Source organism: Choloepus didactylus, chromosome 2 (assembly GCF_015220235.1).
Source record: "Choloepus didactylus isolate mChoDid1 chromosome 2, mChoDid1.pri, whole genome shotgun sequence".
NCBI classification, from domain to species: domain Eukaryota; kingdom Metazoa; phylum Chordata; class Mammalia; order Pilosa; family Megalonychidae; genus Choloepus; species Choloepus didactylus.
Genome location: NC_051308.1, coordinates 109816473 through 109831317, shown reverse-complemented (window position 1 = coordinate 109831317; position 14845 = coordinate 109816473). Strand labels below are relative to the sequence as shown.

The window sequence follows — 14845 nt, the reverse complement described above, 5'->3', positions numbered from 1 at the left end:
CAGTGAGAGTGACCTGGTGAATTGCTAATGTGTATATGGATTTGTTTCAGGGCTTATAATTTGTGTTGCTTTCCTCATTTAAATATCAGGAAAACTGAAAACTAAAGTTATTAGCAGGTTTACATACAGTCAGACAGACAGTGCAACTGAGTCAGCACTTCAGAATGCAGACCTCCCCAGTGCCTGATAGAGATAACAGATAAGTTCACATGTGTTCTCATCTAATTCCTACCAGTGAACTCCCCATAGTGCCAAGGATTTTGCTGGGCACAGTAGGTACAAAGTAAATACTTACTAAGTTCAATTCCTTACAAGGTAAGTTTAGCAGTTATTATTGATCTTTCCTTAAAGGACCAGATAGTAAATATTTTGGTTGGTGGACCATGACCAACTCTTTCACAACTACTCAACTCTGCCATAATCAAATGGGTATGGCTGTGTTCCAGTAAACTTTTTCTTTACAAAAACAGGTGGTTGGCCATAGTTTACCAACCTCTGCTATGAAGAATGCTAGAGAAATCAAATTACTTGCTGAACATCACATAGTAGGACAGGTACAGAACCCATTTTTCCTAATAACCAATCTGGTGCTATTTTCCACTTTTCTAAATGAACTTCCTAGTGTCTGAGAACTAATTATGTTATGAGAAAAGCAGCATTTAAAATTAAGTTTGTCAGCAGAAGCCAGCATTCTAGCAGTATCCAGTGTTGCATTTTCTAGTTCAGGTCCCATTAGACTAGATATTGATTTCTTTTCTCCTTCCTCAGAATTGTTATGCCTCTCATAAATGAAATTAGCTGTGCGGTCTGTCCTTAAATGTGAAGGTAATGAATAACATTGTTTTCCTCCCCTTCTATCCCTGTCCCTGCTGTCTGAGTCTTCCCATGTTAACATGGGCTGTGCAGAAGAAAAAAATAACCGTTACCCAAAACACCATCTCAGCAGGGTCTGTTTTATTTATGTCTCTAGTGCTTACCTATTTTCACAAGCATAAAATGGAATGGAATAAATGAATGAGGTCATTGAAATATCTTTCAGCTTCCTCTGAAATTGTAGTCCCTTTATCTGCCACTTCCTCTGGGGTTTCTATGGAAACAGCAGCATGCAGATGATCTTGTCACATGACTGGAGCATCTCTGTATACACTATAGAAGAATCCAGATGGCAGGAATTGTCTCTGGCATTCCCACATCTAGTTGCTGAGCAACTGGCTTCATCATTCAAGCCACCAGTAGCTTCATATACACACCGTGGATTTGGGGACAACCACCAGCATTTTTGTCTAAGATAAGAAATGAAAGATATCTTTTCCAGCTCTGGTAGATGAGTGTTTCTCCAGCACGGTCTAATAAGGCCGATATACTTTTGCAAAGTTTTTGTCACTTTGTGTGAGTCGCCATTACCTGTTTGCATTTTGATTTCATAGGCCAAGCATTGGGAGCAGCATGAAGGTCAACACTACAACATCCCCTTCCAGGATTTGAAGACTGTATTTCCCCATGGCCTGCCTCCCCGCTTTTTAATGCAGGTGCTCAAAACAGGGAATTGTGGGGAGCCCAGAACACAGACTGTTGATAGCAGAGGGATGGGATTGAGTGAGTAGAAAACCATAGAAGATGAAATTTGAATCTGAAAAACAGATAAATTCAGCTGGTGATTATCTTTTGTGAATAGCACAATTGCTACAGTTACCTTAAGCCAATGTTTAGCTTCTATTAACCACCCTAAAGTATTCTTAAATAAATAAGCAATAGCCATCTGTTTTCTTTGTGTTACCCAACAGGTTTCTAGAAACATAGGCATTCAGATAAATGTTAAAGTGAATTTAATATTTGCCTGACTAAAAACACATGAAAAAATGTTCATCTTCCCTAGCTATTAGGGAGATACAAATTAAGACCACAATGAGATATCTCACACCAATTAGAATGGCTGCCAATAAACAAATAGAAAACTACAAATGCTGGAGAGGATGTGGAGAAATTGTTACTGTTATTCATTGCTGGTGGGACTGTACAGCTACCCTGGAGGACAGTCTGGCGGTTCCTTAGAAAACCAGATATCAAGTTACCCTTCGATCCAGCAATTTTACTTCTCGGTATATACCCAGAAGATCTGAAAGCAGTGACACGAACAGATATTTGCACACCGATGTTCATAGTGGCATTATGCACAATTGCCAAGAAATGGAAACAATCCAAATGTCCTTCAACAGATGAGTGGATAAACAAAATGTGGTACATACACATGATGGAATACTACACAGCAGTAAGAAGGAACAAGGTGGTGAAACATGACAAAATGGATGAACCTTGAAGACATAATGCTGAGTGAAATAAGCCAGACACAGAGATAATATTGTATGTTACCACAAATGTGAACTCTGTGAAAAATGTAAAATAAGTATTTTATATTGCAGAATGTAGGGGACCTAGAGATAGCAACTAGTGAAGGGGGAACAATAATCTAATAGAACAGATACGCTATTGAGGGTAATCTCAATGTTATGGGAATGCTCAGGAATGATTATGGTTTGTAAATTTTCTTGGGTGCAATAGGAACATGTTGGAAGCAATGTAATTATTTTAGATTATTTGTTTTTCTTATTCCTTTGTTTTGTTAGGTTTGTTAATTTTCTTGGGGTATGGTAGGGACATGTTGGAAGCAATGCAGTTATTTTAGTTGTTTTTCTTATTCCTTTGTTTTGTTTTGTTTGAATTTTTTTTAATTTTATGATAAAGGATAAAATAAGCTATTGCATTTAAAAATTAGCTTCAATGTGGTTATTTGGTTTTTCTTATTCCTTTGGTTATATTTTGTTAATTTTCTTGTGGTATGGTAGGAACATGTTTCAAACAAAGTAGTTATTTTAGTTTATTTGTTTTGCTGATTCCTTTGTTTTCTTTGAATTGTTGTTTTGTATGTTTGTTTGTTTTTTAATTTTTCAATAAAGTTAAAAAAAAATATTTGCCTGAGCAAAATATCATGAAAATAGTTAATATGCTATGTGTAGGGTGGGGCCACATAATACCTTCTTGAGCTGAATGGAAGTGACATTAGGATTAGATGCAGCATTGTTTACTTCTTATGGATTTTTCAGAAACTAATTTTGGGCCAAAACTTCAACACAAACTGTATAATCTTGAGTTGCTTTATAGCCATTGAAAGAACTCATGATTAACGATAAACATACTTTATTGGCATCATTGGTTCTTATAGCTCCTGCTGAATTATTTTCATCCTCAGAAATTATTCCTTCTTAAGGAATTATCAAATTTGTTCAGGTGATTTTTTAGCTTAGGAGCCAGAAGATGTCATTTCTTCACTCTGCTTTAAGGAAATCAGATGAGACACCAATATGAGAGCTAATTCTAGATTAGAGACATAGACAGCCTTGTCATAAAGCATTTTTTGAGATTAGAAATAGTTAGGACACATCCAGAGGGAATCATCTGTAATAGCATTTTAAATTGTTCCAAGACTTCACAGTAGAATCTCTAGCTTCAGGATTGGGAGGGCCTATTTTTAATTAACTATTTAAAGTTGCTTTCAGACAGGTTTAACTACCAGTCTCTAGAGGAAATTATTCATTCATTCTTTCATAATATCCATGTAAGTGAAGGCCAGAGCCCTCGCCATTGTTTATTTATTGTAATATCATCATTACCTAATCTGGAATTTCTGTTTTAATATCTGTGTTTTCAAAGGTTGCACTTTATATTGTTTGCACTGACCTATCTGTTACATCTCCAATCCAATTGTTTTCTTGAGATTCCTTTCAAAAATACACGATTTAAAATCTTATCTAATGTACTTGTGAACAGTATGTGTTTAGATATTTATTTGCAAATTCATTTGCACATCGCTTTCACACATATCAGTGCTTCCAAAAATTTTCCATGAAAGTACTCTAGTCATAAAAAGGAAATGAACACATAAACTGATGTCAGTTTGCTGATGGTATAAGACATACCATCAGTTGTGGGAGAGCTGACCACACCAGCTCCTGAGCTGCCTTATATATAGTTTTAGAGAAGTCTAGATGGTTAGAATAAGAATTAACTAAAATTAAATTTAAAAGAATTAACGCTTATTGAATGCTTGCCATGTGTCAGGTACTTTAAGTGCTTTACATGCTTAAAATATTTACCTCAACCCTAAATGTGGCACACTTATATTATGAGATGTCTGAGTTATTTATAGATTCTGATTAACTAGTATATCTGTGCTTCATTCACAAGAATAATCAAAAGCTGACTATGTTACTTGGTATAGGGTAATGTATTCCGACTTCAGTTAAATTACGTGGGGTAGATTTTTGAATTAAATATCAACCCAACTTCTCCAAACTGCATAAACTAAAGACATGCAATTTGGTGCCTGTGGTTGCTGTATTAGGCTCAGTGAATACCACACCCTACCCTCTCCCTCTCTTTCCTCTTTCTCCTTTTTATTAGATGAAGATGTTCAGTGAAGCTTCCCTGATGGTAAGAAACCAGCCCTAGAGCTTCTGCATTACCTGAAAAATCCCAATTTTGCTCATCCACCTGTACAGTATGTTCTCTGTGTCCTTTCCTGCCTGTCTGGACCCTCTGGCTAATGCGTTCCCCATCAGATGGGGAAAATAGATACAGGAGTGCTTGCTGTTAACAGAAGTTTCCCTTCTTGTGATGTTTTCTTTAACAACAAGTATTTTAGATGGAGAGAAGGGATGAGCAAAAACCCTCATTCTGGCATGCTATTCATTTCTGTGCAGAACAGAACTGGCTGATACTGCATATCCCAGATGGTAAGAAGTTCCTATCTTCACCATGACAATTTATGTTATGGGTTAACCCTGTGGCTTTAATTTTCTGACAGTGCTCTGAAGGCTTAAAGGAAAAGCCTTTGCTCCAGACGTAGAGCACTCTGAGCTAGTTCTTGATGATTTCTTCATGATACGAGTGCCAAGCAAGTTGCAAGATAAAATACATGCGTCAAGAGGAAATTCAGCTAAAAGCTCCCTGGAGCCTTTTGATACTAAGAACGAAGTGTGTTGGCTTAGCAGTCCTCACACTGATTTAACGCCTGAAAACATGAACTCAAGCTTTCAAGGTCACCACAGGGTTTAATGCTATCAGTTAACAATTTTGAGTATCCTTTGAGCCTTTGACATAGTACTATTTCTCAGCATTCTAGGGTTGTCAGGACGGATCTTAAAATCTCCCTCCCTCACACTCTGCATGTACCTTTGTTCAGTGTTGTAAGCAATCCACATTTTCTGACTTAGCTTTAAAAACTGCCGGGAAGCAGAGATGACATTTAATCCACTTAGTATGCTTTGTGTACTGATTGTAATGGTATTTGGTTAATGGATAGGGCAAACCCCAGAAGCAAGAAGGATTTACAAAATATATAGGGGAAACTAAAAATTACGTTTCCCACAACATAAAGAAGCATAGAGTATTATTAGTTAAATAAGTAAGTTTCTGTCTACTTTGCTTTCTTGTGCCTTTTGTTAGCTCATTGTTGGGTGAAAAATTGTGGGGATCTTCTGCAATCCACCTACAACAAACAAACAGCACTTTCATCAACCCTTAGAGGTTCAACCCGGCTGAAGAATTTCAAAACTGCAATAAATGCTTGCTGAGCCAGGTGACTAGATTCCCAGAAGATTGGTGTTTCACAGTCTATATAGGTTGTGTCTTCTTTGAGCTCTGAGTACATGGTACACCGTGGAGAACTGATATTTCAGTTAGTTACTATACCATTTTGTATTTCTTTCATACATTTTGCTCAGCGTAGGTTCACAACTTGAAACTGATTTATCCAAGTGAATTAAAGAGGCAGCAGAAAGCTCTTCCCAATTTGTAGGTGGTGAAGTGAAATCCAGATTGATTCACTGACTTTCCCAAGGTCACAGCCTCAAAAACCTCTTTAGGCGCATTTTAAACTACATAGTTTTGTCCAAATTTGTTTTGGAAACCTGAAATATATTGGTAAGATTGTTCTTTATTCCACTGATCCTTGGATATGATCTGTATACCAGGGTTTTCAACTCTGTATGTAAATGAGAATCACATCAGATTAGATGAGGAGCTTGTTAAAAATGCAGATGCGAAGGCTTCATCCTTGACCTTTTAAATAAGAATCCCTTACGCGTTTTTTTAAAAAGCTCAAGGCAGAATGGGCTAGTAAATGTTTACTTGTATACTCTTACAAAGGTCTCTTACAGGACCTGAAAAATAGATTAAAATGACTTCTATTAAGCCAGACATAAAAGGAGAGATGTTGTGTTACCACTAATGTGAACTCCATGAAAAATGTAAAATAGGTGTATTATAAAGTAGAATTTTGGGGGCGTAGAGAAAGACAGAAGCTAGTGAAGGGGGAATGATAATCTAATATATACATATATGATAATTAGGGTGAACTTGATATGGGAATGGACAGGTGTGATTATGGTTCGTTAATGGGACTGTTAAGTATCAGTGATGCATTGAAGGTGAACATGTTCGTAAATTGCAGCTTAAAGACATGTAACAAAGTAGCAGTACAAACATAAATAGTAGTAGCATGATAACTTATAAGGTATGACACTGTTACAAAGAGTTAACAACAGATGGTATATGGAAAAATTACCCATTACATATTATAGACTATATTTAATAGGAATATCTTATCAGCACTACAATAATATTAGGGATGAATAATTAGCAGCTGATAAGAGCTCTGGGATGTTGTATGTTATGATAATTGTTTAAAGTTGAGAGTAATGATGACTGTACAACTAAGTGAAGATAATGTGAGAAACTGACAGTTTATCTTGGGACAGAATATATATTAAGTGAAATTAGGAACCCACTATTTAATAAATCACACCCTGACTTGAGGCTTGCTCTTGTGAAACTTAGGTCTGTAAATGGAAGCTGAGCCTTCCTATAATTATGCCTATGAGGCACCTCCAGAGAACCTCTTTTGTTGCTCAGATGTGGATTTTCTCTAAACCCAACTCAGCAAATAAATTCATTAACTTCCCATCCACATGGAACGTGACTCCCAGGAGAATGACTCTCCCTGGCTCCATGGGACACAACTCCCAGGAATGAGCCTGGCCCTGGCAGTGAGGATTAGAAATGCCTACTTGATCAAAAGGGGGAAAAGAAAATACCAGAATAAGGTTAAAGTGGCAAAGAAATCTCAAATAAAATAGAGTCAAGAGACTATCCTGGAGGTTTCTCTTATGCAAGCTCCAGCTAGATATTCCAAATGGTCCCAGTATGCTATGTCCTTACCAACAGTAGTCCCGAAATACATAGGTCCCTATCTGTGATTCTATAAAAGAGTCACTCACTAAGTTTTATCTCTCAGAAATTTAAATCTTCCAGAGTGTTCCAATGCCAGACAAGTCCTAAAACCCAGAGGCAACAGCCTCTTTAAGAATAACAATCAGATGCAGCCCGCTTCCTCATACTGTCAACACTCACTTTCAATATGAACAAGTTAGGGTGGTCACTGCCTAGACACCCCTGAAGATTGAGAAAGAGATTAAACGAGAGGTAGGTGTAGCAACAGACAAAACAGGATTTAACAAAGGATTACCAATACTGAAACAATCTATATATATACTAGATCCTAGGCTATTAGAATAGCTAGAAAGAAAACTGAAATGGTGGAACTGTAACCTATAACATTCTTTGAAATTTGCTCTATAGCTATTCATTGAATTGTGCTTTGAAAGTTTTTAACTTTCTATATATACCCTATATTTCACAATAGGGAAACAACTGAAACTGTGGAAATGTAACCTATAATGGTTTTTGAAATTGCTTATATAACTACCTGTTGAGCTGTACATCGAAAGTTAAAACTTTTCTGTATATATGTTATATTTTATAACAGTAGAAATAACTGAAATTGTTGAATTGAAACCCATAACATTTTCAAAATTTTCTAACTACTTGTTCAGTAGTTTCTACTAAATTTTCTCTCAACTACTTGGATCGTACTTTGAAAGTTCTCACTGTTATGTATATATGTTAAAGTTCACAATTAAAAAAAATGTCTTAAAACAAAAATGACTCCTATTAATCTTAGCCTCCTAGCATCTCAACTAGAGATGGATTCACCCTTAGGCTTTTTTTTTGGGGGGGGCATTATTTTGTGTGTTTGTTTTTAGATAAAAGTTCAAGAGAAGTATGTGTGAAATAAGCGAGACAGCATAGAGACAGGCAGCCCTCTGGGAGAAGTGATTGAACAGGTAAAGGAAAAGACACTGCATGTGTATCGTGATGTAAACAGAGAAGGCCTGTTACAGGGATGTAAGCCACTGTCTCTTTCCCTACAGGGCATAACACGGGTGAAGAATGCCACAGATGCAGTTGGGGTTGTGCTAAAAGAGCTAAAGAGGCAAAGCTCTTTGGGTATTTTTCATCTGCTGGTGGCAGTGGATGGAATCAATGCTCTCTGGGGGAGGACCACACTGAAAAGAGAAGATAAGAGCCTGGTAGGAAAACTGGGAGTCTTCTATTCTAGTATCTCAAGTTGCCAGTTCCATCATGTGCAGAGGCTGGACAGGGACTTCTAAAACATGCAGTATATTTTCTTGCCCTGGGAGTATGCAAATTAAAAATGTATAGTAAAAACAGTGTCGAAGAGAAGGTGATGCCAAGATTTCCACCATCCATTGTAAACTATTGGAGACTGTTTTGAAAAGACCATTACAGTAGGAGTTATGTTTTCTGTCTTAATTTTTACTGTCTTTCTCTTTATTCTCTTTTCAAATAAGGCTGTGTGTGAGATAGGTGGAGAAGATCACAAGCATCAAGGAGAAGGGGCTGGTTTGGGGTAATGGATATTTCTCCCCTGGTGACTCTTTTTGTTTTATTTTGATTTAGATATGTAACCATTTAAAAAAGGCTGTTTGATTTTTTGTTTTTGTTTTCTTTTTAAAATTTTATTCTGGTAAAATATACATCAAATTTTATTATTTTAACCATTTTTTAAATGTAGAGTTCGGTAGAATTAATGATATTCACAGTGTTGTGCAACCATCACCAATGTATTTTCCAAAACTTTTCATCACCCCAAACAGAAACTCTGCATCCCTTTTAGGCAATAACTCTCCTATTTCCCCCTCTGTGCAGCCCCTGGTAACCTCTAATCTACTTTCAGTCTCTTATAAATTTGCCTATTCTAGATATTTCATATAAGTGGAATCATGTTTTATTTGTCCTTTTGTCTGGCTTATTTTACTTAGCCTGATGTCTTCAGTTTTCATCCATGTTGTAGCATGTATCAGAACTTCATTCTTTTTAGTGGCTGAATAATATTCCATTGTATGTTCATGCCCCATTTTGTTTATCTATTCATCAGTTGATGGACATTTGTTTCTACCTTTTAGCTATTGTGAATCATGCTGTTATGAACATGGGTATACACACACACACACACACACTTGAGTCCTGTTTTCAGTTTTATGGGGTATATACCCCATAAATGGAATTGCTGGGTCACATGACAGCTCCATGTTTAACTTTCTGAGGAACCATCAAACTGTTTTGCACAGTGGGTGCACCATTTTACATTCAAACACCAGCATGCATAGGGGTTGCAGTTTTCTCCATGTCCTCACCAACATTTCTTATTTTTTGTTTTTAATAATAGCCATCTGTTCTAGTTTGCTAATGCTGCCGGAATGCAAAACACCAGAAATGGACTGGCTTTTATAAAAGGGGTTTATTTGGGTTACACAGTTACAGTCTTAAGGCCATAAAGTGTCCAAGGTAACACATCAACAATCAGGTACCTTCACTGGAGGATGGCCAATGGTGTCCGGAAAAACCTCTGTTAGCTGGGAAGGCACATGACTGGCGTCTGCTCCAAGTTCTAGTTTCAAAATGGCTTTCTCCCAGGACGTTCCTCTCTAGGCTGCAGTTCCTCAAAAATGTCACTCTTAGTTGCACCTGGAGATTTCTCCTCTCTCAGCTTCTCCAGAGCAAGAGTGCTTTCAACGGCCATCTTCAAACTTTCTCTCGACTGCAGCTCCTGTGCTTTCTTCAAAGTGTCCCTCTTGTCTGTAGCTCCTCTTCAAAACATCACTCACAGCTGCACTGAGTTCCTTCTCTTTGAGTCAGCTCATTTATATGGCTCCACTGATCAAGGCCCACCCTGACTGGGTGGAGCAACACCTCCATGGAAATTATCCAATCAGAGTCATCACCCACAGCTGGGTGGGGCACATTCCAAAGAAACAATCAAAGAATTACAGTCTAATCAACACTGATAACATCTGCCCACACAAGATTACATCAAAGATAATGGCGTTTGGGGGACACAATATATTCAAACTGGCACACCATCCTAGTAGGAGTGAAGTTGTATCTCGCTGTGGTTTTGACTTGTATTTCCTCAATGACTAATAATGTTAAGCAGCTTTTCATGTGCTATTCTGCATTTGTAATTCCTCTTTGGAGAAATGTCTGGTCAAGTCCCTCACCTATTTTTAAAATTACATTTATCTTTTTGTTGTTGAGTTGTAGGAGTTCCTTATATATTCTAGATTATAAACCCTTACCAAATATATGATTTTCTCCTACTGTGTACATTGTATTCACTTTCTAGAATTGTCCATTGATGCACCAAAGTTTTCATTGTGGAGGCACAGCAAGGTGGTGGCCTAGGGAGGTGTGGAATATAGTTAGCCCCCTAGAACAACTAGTAAATTGCCAAGAACAACTAGAAAATAGTCTGTAACAACTGATAGGGGGACATCCGTGATCAGGCAACATCATACATCAATCAGGAATGGGTGGAACAGCTGTGATCACAGCATAGAACTGTAAGTAAAATGCCCCAAACTGCAGACACAGCAGGCTGAGCTGAAAAACTCAAGCTACAATTGTGGTTTTAATTTAAAAATTTTTGTACTACTGAATATATGCTATGAGCACAGATAAACCCAGAGCAAGCAGGAAGGGAACCCTGAGGTTTATGCTGGCAGAGACGAGGCGGGGCTGATGGTAAAAAGTACATAAGTAAATAAAAACAGAGGCTTTTGGAGTCCACTGAGCTCAGAATACTGGAAAAGGGCTGTGTCCCAAGAAGTGGGGCATAGAGAACCAGGTACGAACTGCTGTTCTGGCCTGGTGATCTGAGGACTGGGGACTGGCTCTGCAAAGGGGACTTTCTTGCTTTTTCCTTTTTTCTCTCTCTTTCTCATTCCAAGTAGCTCATTAGAGAAAGCCTTAGGCATTTTCAATTGTCAGCACTGACCCGGGCAATAACAGAGTTAAGATAGTGAGAGCCAAAGGAAAAAGTCAAGTGGTGGCCCTCCCTCAGAGGACTCAGACCTCAGGGTCTGGGGAAAAAAAAAAGAAACAGCTTAAGCTTGGCTTCCTGATACCCTTGGTCTCTGTCCCGCACAGGGTCCACTGAGAATTAAATACAACACACCTCTTTACACTCATGGGGAGCTGCGGGCTGACAAGCACCACCTGCTGGATAGGAAAAGCATAGTCTAGAGGCCTCACAGGAAAGTTTGATAATCTTCTGGGTCTCACCCGCATGGAAACCTGATACTGAATACAAGCACCTCTTGATAAACTGGGCCAGTCTGGTCTCAAAAATCTGATTGGGTAATCAAGGAAACCAGATGCCTAGACAACAGAAAATTACAGATCACACTACAAAGAGTGAAGATATGTCCCAGTCAAAGGAACAAACTTGCACTTCAACTGAGATACAGGAATTGAAACAGCTGATTATTAATCAAATCTCCTAAGTCAATTCAGAAATCAAATCATTGACTTGAGGGAAGATATGGCAAAAGAGATGAAGGATATAAAGAAGAATTAGGCAAACATAAGAACTCAAAAGTTTGAAAAAACAATTGGCAGAACTTACGGAAATGAAATGCACAGTAGAAGAGATGAAAAACAATGGAGGCATACAACAGCAGATTTAAAGATGCAGAAGAAAGGATTAACAAACTGGAGAATAGGACATCTGAAATCCTACACACAAAAGAAAAGATAGGGAGAACAATGGAAAATACAAGCAGGGTCTCAGGGAACTGAAGACAACATGAAGGGCACAAATATACATGTCATGGGTGTCTGTTCCAGTTTGCTAATGCTACCATTATGCAATATACCAGAAATGGATTGACTTTATAAAGGGGACTTACTTGGTTACAAATTTACAGTCTGAAGGCCATGAAAATGTCCAAAATAAGGCATCATTACAAGTATACCTTCACTGAAGGAAGGCCAGTGGTGTCCGGAAAACCTCTGTTAGCTTTGAAGGCACATGGCTGGCGTCTGCTTGCTTCCAGGTTGTGTTTCAAAATGGTGTTCTCCAAAATGTCTCTGTTAGCTTCTCTGGGCAAACTCTGGGCAAACTCTGGACTAACAAAAGTCTACTTTCAACAGCCATCTCCATAATGTCTCAGCTATAGCTGCTCTCCAGAATGCACTCTTAGGTGCTCTGGAGCAAAAGTGTGCTTGCAATTGCCACCTTCTAAAATGTCTAAGTTGCAGCTTCTCTGAAGTCCTTCTGTTTCTGAGCTTTTTTTATATGGCTCCAGTGATTTAATTCATACCCACCCTGAATGGGTGGGGTAACACCTTCATGGAAATTATCCAATCAAAGTTCTTGTCCACAGCTGATTGAGTCACATCTCCATGGAAACACTCAATCTACAGGTTCCAACCTAATCAAAACTACTACGCCTGTCCCAACAAGATTGAAGCAAAGAACATAGTGTTTCAGGAGACATAATATATCCAAACCAGCATAGTGTCCTAGATGGAGAAGAGAAGGGAAATGGGGCAGAAAGAATAATGAAGGAAATAATCACTGAAAATGTCCCATCTGTTATGAAATACATAAAATTATGGATCCAAGAAGTGCACTATACCCTAAACAGAACAGATCTGAGTAGACCAACTCCAGAACACTTACTAGTCAGATTATCAACTGTCAAAGACAAAGAGAATTCTGAAAGCAGCAAGAGAAAGGGATCCATCACATACAAAGGAAGCTTGATAATACTATGTCGGTTTCTCAGTAGAAACCATGAAGGCAAGAAGGCAATGGTATGACATATTTAATGTATTGAAAGATAAGATACTGAAAGATACAAAAGGAGAGATATTGTAAGTTACCACTAATGTGAATACTGTGAAAATTGTAAAACAAGTGTCTTATATTGTAGAATATAGGGGACCTAGAGATAAATGGCAACTAGTGAAGGAGGAATGATAATGTAACAAGAACAGGTAAGACATTGAGGGTAACCACAATGATATGGGAATGCTCAGGAATGACTATGGTTTCTTAATTTCCTTGTGGTATGGTAGGAGCATATTGGAAGCAACGAAGTTATTTCAGGATATTTGCTTTTCTTATTCCTTTGTTTGTAATGTTTTTTCTTTTGTTTATTTTTTTATTGAGATTGTTCACATACCATACAATTATCCAAAGATCCAAAGTGTACAATCAATTGTCCATGGTACCATCATACAGCTGTGCATCCATCACTACAGTTAATTTTCTTTTCAAGTTTTAGAACATTTTCATTACTTCAGTAAAAAAAATATAGACACACAAAAGAAGGAAACTCAAATCCTCCCATACCCCTAAACACCCCCTCCATTATTGATTCATAGTATTAGTATACTATATTTGTTACTGTTGATGAAAGAATGTTAAAATACTACTAAGTGTAGTATATAGTTTGCAATAGGTCTACATTTTTTCCTATATGCACCTCTATTATTAACTTCTAGTTATAGTGTCATACATTTGTTCTAGTTCATGAGAGAGATTTCTAATATTTGTACAGTTAATCACAGACATTGCCCACCACAAGATTCACTGTTTTATACATTCCCATCCTCCAACCTCCAGCTTTCCCTCTGGTGACATGCGTGACTCTGAGCTTCCCCCTTCCACCACCTTCACACACCATTCAGCACTGTTAGTCATTCTCACAATGTGCTACCATCACCTCTGTCCATTTCCAAACGTTTAAGTTCACCCTAGTTGAACATTCTGATCATAATAAGCAATCACTCCCCATTCTTTAGCCTTGTTCTATATGCTGATAACTTACATTTCATGTCTATGAGTTTACATATTATAATTAGTTCGTATCAGTGAGACCCTGCAATATTTGTCCTTATGTGTCTGTCTTATTCCACTCAACACAGTACTCTCAAGGTTTCCTGATCAACCCACTTTTTTAAAGATCGTGTTGTTCACACACCACACACTCTGTCATAAGCAAACAATCGATGGTTCCCTGTACAGCCATGTATCTATGCATTCACCACCATTGCCACTATCTGTATGAGGATATCTCCATTCTTCCACAAAGGAGGAGGAAGAGTCAAAGAAGGTAGAGAGACAGGAGAAAAAGAAAAAAAAGCAAGAGAGGGGAAAAAAAAAACCCCACAAAAACAAACATGACAGATAGGAAGCAACAAAAGGAAAGATAGCATAAACTAAAGCTGAACACAGAGTCAGACAACATCACAATGCCAAGAGTCCCACACCCTCCCCCATGTCCACCCCCCATATGCATTCAGCCTTGGCCTACTGCCTATGTTATATTAAAGGAAGCATAATACAATGCCAGCTAAGAATTATATATCTGGCAAAACTGTCCTTCAAAAATGAGGAAGAGTTTAAAACATTTTCAGACAAACAGACACTGAGAGAGTTTGTAAACAAGATACCTGCTTTACAAGAAATAATAAAGGGAACACTACACACTGATAGGAAAAGACAGAAGAGAGGGGTTTGGAGAAGAGTGTAGAGATGAAAACTGTCAGTAACGGTAAAATGGGAGAGAGAGAAAAA

At 37.9% G+C, this 14845-nt stretch overlaps 1 long non-coding RNA gene across 1 annotated transcript; it reads right to left on the bottom strand.

The window, feature by feature from the left end:
* Window positions 1-939: 939 nt before the first annotated feature.
* LOC119526584 lies at window positions 940-6395 on the bottom strand. The gene is made up of 2 exons (XR_005215212.1): window positions 3195-6395; window positions 940-1630 (listed from the first exon to the last, which is right to left on the bottom strand). It is a non-coding gene; the product is annotated as an uncharacterized LOC119526584 (long non-coding RNA).
* Between the last annotated feature and the right edge of the window lie 8450 nt (window positions 6396-14845).